This window comes from Chenopodium album, chromosome 7 (assembly GCF_948465745.1).
Source record: "Chenopodium album chromosome 7, dcCheAlbu1.1, whole genome shotgun sequence".
NCBI lineage: Eukaryota > Viridiplantae > Streptophyta > Magnoliopsida > Caryophyllales > Amaranthaceae > Chenopodium > Chenopodium album.
The window spans coordinates 45,098,154-45,105,566 of NC_137840.1; the positions used below are offsets into that span (position 1 = coordinate 45,098,154).

Sequence of the window (7,413 nt, forward strand, 5' to 3'; positions counted from 1 at the left end):
TTTTTCGTCTAAATACATTTTTAACCCTAATTTCCTTCGGCATTTTAAGTGCCGATTGATAATTTCGGGCCTTTTCTGACTTTTTATTATTCGGGCTAAAATAAGAAAATAATTAAATAAATAAAAATAAATAAAGGGTTTGGGCCAAAAATAAATAATAAAACAATAAAATCAAAAAGGTTTGGGCTTAAAATTAAATAATAATACAGTTTAATAATCCCAACTATTGCTCATTTACCTAGAATAGTCCCAATTAACGTTTATTCTGTAATAATCCCAACTATTCATCCTATTTTCCTGCAGCAGTCCTAGGTGTCTACAGAAGCCCCCACTTTGACTGAGTTTGTAAAAACGTCAGTTTCGAAAACGATAGTCAAAGTAGCTGATAGGGACGGAGAATGATTTAAGACGTTCTGCGATCCTAAATCACTCTGTTTACGCCGATACCTGCAGAAGAATGTTAATTCCACAGACATAAGAGTAAAGGGATATAATACGTATCTGATCGTGATTAAGTAGGTCGTTAAACTACCCCACCCTAATCAAATTAACAATTTATAATACCTAAACTACCCTAATACGAGTATAGGGGTAAGTGAAGGGTCGAACCACTAAGGAAGCTCACTCGTCCAACATCAATATCACTAATGCCAGAGTCAAGAGGGGAAATGTTTTTGTTGATATATTGGATAAAAAGCACTAAAACTACGAATAAGCAGAGATAAAGATGAGTAAAATCAAGTAAGAACAACGCTAGGGATACGGGGGTGTCAAACATGACTAGAAAGAGGGAAATAATGATAGTTATCAAGAAGAACATGCCAAAGAACATAAGATCCTACCTAAACAATTCATTCTCATGCAATAGTCTAGGCAAATCAATGAAAGAAGTCCATGCTAATTAGGATCATTCTCATGCATCCTATTAGACACAAGCAAATCAAGAGAATAAAGAAACACAATTCATAAAACTCAATTTTAACAACTCATTCTCATGCAATCATTAAAATAGAGGTGATCTTAATCTAGTTCAAATCACTTTCATGCATTTAAACTAGAGGGAAATCAAATAAAGTGTAACAATAATCTCAAGCCATCAAAAATCATATCTGTCATCAATTTAAGGCATGTATTCAATCCAACCATCATCATTAATCCAACATTCAACACATATTTTCCACCCCCTTCCCCTAGCTAAGAAATTAGCCTAGAGAAGGGAGATTAAACATAATAGAAAAACCAAAAATATATTCAAGAAACACAAAACAAAACATGATTAAGAACAATGAAAACAATAATAAATAGATAAACTAAAAGGATAACAAAAACAAGCAACAATAAAGAAAATAAATAAAGCTAAAGGAAAGAATTAGAGATTACTAGAGAGAGGATTAATGAAATATGAAAACTTGAAGGAATTGCTTGATTGGAAATTAAACTTGACCAAAATTGATTACTTGGAAGAAAATTGAGCAATAATCAACTTTATCTCTCTAAAAACTATCTAATCTAACCTTAAGAGAGAGAAGCTCTCCTAAACTAACTAAGAAAATAGCATAATGACCCCCTCTCTAATTACCCCAAAAATGGGTATTCATACAAAGCTCATAAAACTAAGAAAAATAAAAGAAATAAAAGAATGAGAAAAAAAAGGAAAAACAAAAGAAAAATAAAAGAGAAAGGAAATAAGAAAAGGAAAAGGAAAATATAAAAAGAATTAAAAAAAAATAGTAAGAGAAAAAAAAATGAAAATGGGAAAAAGAACCAAAAACCCACTAATTTCCCTCTAAAAACCCACGAAACAATCAGACCCCCCCCCCCCCCCCCCAAACCCCTTTCACTTTCGGATTCCCTTGCTCCAATTCAAGCATCCATTCAAGCATCATCCCAAACAACCATCATCACCGTTCATCAGCATCATCGTCATCTAGCATCCAAAATCGTGGCCCTCCAATTCTCATTAAAAATCACGTGAAAAGCTTGTGATTGACCCACGATTGCGCGCCCGCACAGAAGACGCACACAGGTCGCGCAAAGCTTCTGCCTCGAATCTGATTTAGGACTCCATTTTGTGCGCTTTCTGACAGGGTTGTGTATCCGCGTTTGAATGAGGTAAGTAATTTGGTGGTGATTTGGGTGGTTGTTGGTTGTTAATTGTGGCGGGTTGCTGCTGGTGTTGCTTGTGGTGATGCGGGCTGCGACTCGAATTGGTAGCCTGGTGGTTGTTGCGTGGCTGATTGGAGTTTTTGGTGAGAGGGGTGGAGATGCGTGGGAGTTTGGTTTGTGGGTGTGATTGTGGTGGAATTGATTGTGAGCTGAGGGAGCAGGGGAGGTGCGAATTGTTGCTATTGCAGTTGTTGTTGTTGGTGGTATTGGGTTTATTGCGGGGTGAAGGTTGGTGCTGGTAGGTGGCTGGTGTTGTGTTTGTTGTTGCTGTTGGTGTTGGTGGGTGGAGGTTGGAGTTGTTGGTGTTGCGTGGTGGTGTGTTGCTGGTGGGAGCAGGGGAAGTGCAGGGGAGGTTAGGTGTTGTTGCTGTTGTGTTGTGGTGTAGGGTAAGGTGAGGTGTGTGGTGAAGGATAAGAGGAGGGCAGCAGCTAGGGGGTGACGTTTTGTGCCTTGACCCTTGACCTCCGAACACAAATAATGACTTTGAAAACCGGAACACCTACAACCAAAAACACGAGGGTATTACCACGAGATAAAATAAAATAAAATAAAGAAAAATAAAGTAGAATAAAATAAGATAAATAAAATAAAATAAAATAAAATAAAATGCTAAAACTAAAGAAATAATAAAATTAAATGAAATAAAATAAAATAAAATAAAATAAAATATGAAACTAAAATAAATAAGAAAACGAGATAAAAAGAGATTTTATTAAAAATAAAAACTAACGACTTAAACTACAAACATTAAAAGAAAGAAAAATAAAATAAAACACGAAAATAAACTAAAAACTATAGAAAATTACAAAAATACTCAAAATAAAGATAAAAGACGAGAATAATAAAATAATAGAAATAAATGATATAAAAGGTGAAATTATTGGAAAATAAGCCGGAATACGACTCAATAAACACCCTAAAAGTGACATAAAAGTCACTTATGAAACTCCCCCAAGCTTACCTTTTGCTCGTCCTCGAGCAAATTAACATGAAACACGGGAGAAGGAGAATGATTTATTCAAGCCAAGCTAGAACACTAAAGGAGACAAGAATGTACACTAACTCACTTTCGTAGGAATCACGGTCAGTTTTAGCAACTAATGACAAGCCCTTTAAACCCCTAGATCGCCCTAGAGGACAAGTGAGCTCTCGTGAGGGTGTCCTAAGAGTTTAACCCACAACTCTAGACAAAACCAAGGGAAAACAAAAAGAAAAAGAAAAGCAAAAACAAAAAGCAAGCACAACCACGACCAACATGACATGACAAGGCTTAAGAAAGCCAAATAAGCTTTTAGATAGAAAATGCTCCATTTGGACTCAAAACATAGAAACATGCACCAAAGAATGCTCACCTTTCTTAATTAAATAAGGGAATACACGTTCCGAGATGCTCATGGTTGAAAGAGACAAACCTAAGCTAAGCATAGAGAACTAATGATTTCACTCTCCGCCCTAGCCCCATCCAAGACGGTCCACGTTCTCTCCACTAGCTTCAAATCATCCCTTAGTTAGCTCCTCATGATTCCTCGAGGGAACCGGAAAAAGAAATTTTTATGTGGAATCATAAGGTCATCCTGACATCTCAACTATGCATACTCTCTCCATAGGGTTGAAATATATCTCCCTCCACCGGTCGTTGACCTCACCCCTCTAAAGTCAAAGGGTCTTTACTATGGTTGTAACGTAAGGCTAAGGGTCAAGGCGGGGCAAAAATTTGAAAATTTTGGTGATATTTCCTAAATGAAGCAAAAGGGTGATCAAACCTCAAAAACAAACTCAAGAAATCACCAAACATCAAACAAAAATACCAATAATGTCATCTCCCCCAAGCTTATTCGACACCGACACTCAATAAAAACAAAAACGAAGTAACGCTCCCCCCAAGCTTGAACAAAGCATTGTCCTCAATGCTTAAACTAGGGAAGAAAACGAAACCAAACTAATTTTAATTTTTTTTTTATATATATTTTATTTGTTGTCCTTGCCTTTTTTTAACTTTAGACGGCTTTTTCTTAACATTTGCTTTATTTCACACAATATATACAATTTACTTTTCTTGCTTGGTACAAAAAGCATAATACTTTCTCATTTTATTACAACACAAAACAAACTCTTAAACCGAAATGCTTCACAAACTAAGGGTTAGAGAAACGAAAGGTCATAAGGCTTGTAATGTGGCTCATAATCAAGAAAGGGAATAGGCTCAAAGGGTTGGCAAGAGGAGCAAATGCGAAATAAAAACAAAATAAGTAACAAAACAAAAAGAAGATAAAGAAAAATGAGAAAAGTGGTGCCCTTTTCCTCCCCTAGAGTTGCTTGGTCACGATCTTGGGAGCTAGAGAACAACACAAGGATTAAGTTATGCATAGTTAAGGATCCTAAATGCCGCTCACAAGAATGATGAAGGCTAGAACAAATGACGCTCACACGGGATAAGAAATAAGCAAATACCAACCAAGGGAATCCTATTCACCATAGAGAGCAACACTATCTTACCACTTTCCCGTGAACTAGGGGTTCAAACGTCCTCAAAAGTTCTAAACCGGGCTACCTTAGCTTACAATGTGTCTAATTCAACCCTAAGCACTCTCAAACCGTGTAAACCCTCATCAACTAGGAAGATAAGCATTCAAAGACACATTATCATGAAAGGCACACAAATCCAAATGAATGAGCAATTCTAAATCAAAATCATTGCAACTTGTCATAGTCATGTTTGTCACACAAAAGGGAAAAAAAACAACACAAAAGCAAGAGGAAGAAGTTAAAAAGGTTTACAAATGAGGCAAGTAATTCAAGTAAATCCCAATCGTCATACAAATGACCGTTGATAACAACATCAACGATCCCAGGTTCCTTAGAACCAATGCAAACAACCTCGAACCATTCAACTTCTTCCTAAACTAACCTTAAACTAAGCACTCAAAGAAAAATTAAGAGAGTGAAAACAAGAAAGGTCTCACCGAGAGGTTGGCTTAAAAGAATAAAGGAGCATAAAATCGAGTTCACCAAATGTCACTCCGCTCCAAGCTTCCAAAATGCAACCTACAAGGCAAGACAAGACATAAAAGAAAACATTAAAAGAAAACAAAGAAAGAAAACAAAAAAGAAAAAGAAAGGAGGGGGAGAAAAAGAGGTAGAAATCCTCCGAGTTGCCTCCTGGGAAGCGCTTGTTTATGGTCTCTAGCTTAACCCTTCACCTCCTTCAAGGTGGAATAAAGAACATCACCCTCATCAACTTGAGGATTGAATCATAGATGCCCCCAAGCTTGAGAACTAGCATTCCTTGAGGTCTCAAATCACCACAAGGGAAAGGAGGGAATGAATCAAGAGCCAATGGTGGCTCATCTTTTCTTTTTCTCTTCTTCTTGTCGTTTCTTCTAAAAGGGCGATGAAGCTTGGAATCCTCGATATTAGGAAGGGCAACCTCACCTTCCTCAAGAGAGCCTTCAAACCAAGCAGGAACTTTAAGAAAGTCATCATACCTCATTGTCACCTTACCATCACATGGAGGTAAGCTCTCATTATCCATCACACCATCGACCACATCAACTCTACATACGCTCACCGCCATAGGGCTCTTCAAAACAACATTCTCAACTAGCCTACAAGGGAAGGGAACCGGGCCTTCAAACTTGTTTGGTTCACTAAAATCTAATGGCTCCTCATTTTGTTCTTGAACCTTCTTCTCAACCACATCCTCCACAACCTTGTCTTCCTTACTTTCATCCTCCTTACAAGTTTCGAGATGATAAGCATATGAAGGGTTAGTAGATGATTGTAAGGGGAGTTTTGCGGTTAAATGGAAAGAAGAAATGTTGGCTAGTTTGGAGTCAACAACTTCATTGTGAGATTTGATCTCTTTGAATTGTTGAGTGAGAATTTGACGTTGTTGAAGAATTTGGGTTTGTGTGTGGTCGGGTGGGGATTGTTCTTCATACGCTTGAGGATTTTGGTCATGATGTTGACCTTGAAAGTTCCCCATTTGGATGGAAGGGTAAGAAAAATTTTTGGTTAGAGGATTGGAAAGAGGTTCATCTTGGAGGTAGGAGTTTTCTTGTTTTGGAGGTTGTTGAAGTTGTTGAGAATGAGCTTGGGTTACAAACTCTCCTTCCCTCAAAGTCAAAGCCTCACCTTGCTTGGGATTGAACTCTCTACAATACGATGCATCATGATCCGTCCCACCACAACAAGAACATGAGAAATCAATGATTTGTGACAGTTTTGAACCCAAACCAACACTTGAGTTCAACTTGGAAAGACCTTCATTCAAGAGTTCAACTATGTGCTTAAGTTGACCGACTTTCTCCAACTCATAAAGATCACCTTGCTTTCCTTGGGACCTTCTTTGACCTCCCCAAGAATAGCTAGTAGCCACCTCTTCAATTATAGCTTCAGCTTGGCTTTGAGGGATCTTAATCAATTGGCCACCAGCACTCGCATCTAGATTGGTTCTTTAAATTGGCTCTAAGCCATCATAAAAGAATCTCATGAGCAAATTATGGTTGAATCCATGGTTAGGACATGCTCTAATCATATCCTTAAACCTTTCCCATGCTTCCCCAAGAGTTTCATCTGGTTCTTGGTCAAAAGAAGTTATCTTCCTCATCATTTTTGCGGTTTGCTCATCGGAAATGAACCTCTTGAGAAAGGCCTTCGCAACATCTTTCCATGTGGTGAGAGAGTTGGGCTTCAAAAGCTTGAGCCATTTCTTTGCTCTTCCGGTGAGAGATTGTCGAAAGAGATGCATACGAATGTAATCTTGGCTCACTTCATTTGTTTGCATCATTGCACACAACTCAAGAAATCGATCCAAATGCTCAATGGGGTCTTCACTTGCACTTCCGGAAAATTGCTCAACTTGTACCATCCTAGCATATTGTGGATGGATTGTGAAATTAGACTCGGTGGTTGGGAGAAGTATACCACTCGTGAGCTCATAGACTTCCGGATTTCCAAACTCCCTAAAAAGAAGGTCATCCTCTTGTCTTGTCATATCTCTCTTTGAATACAACAAAGATAAGCACACGATTAGCAATGACAAGTAGGATTAAAAAAAGGCAAAATAATAAAAAGAAAGCAAATAAAATGAATCTAACAATAGCAAAAAAAATGCTAAACAAGCCGCTTCCCCGGCAACGGCGCCAAAATCTGATCGGGATTAAGTAGGTCGTTAAACTACCCCACCCTAATCAAATTAACAATTTATAATACCTAAACTACCCTAATACGAGTATAGGGGTAAGT

General features: G+C 37.7%; 1 non-coding gene across 1 annotated transcript; it reads left to right on the forward strand.

The window, feature by feature from the left end:
* The first annotated feature begins 6,674 nt into the window (after positions 1-6,674).
* Positions 6,675-6,781, forward strand: LOC145641116 (small nucleolar RNA R71). Its single transcript, XR_014115182.1, has one exon. It is a non-coding gene; the product is annotated as a small nucleolar RNA R71 (small nucleolar RNA).
* Positions 6,782-7,413: the final 632 nt, after the last annotated feature.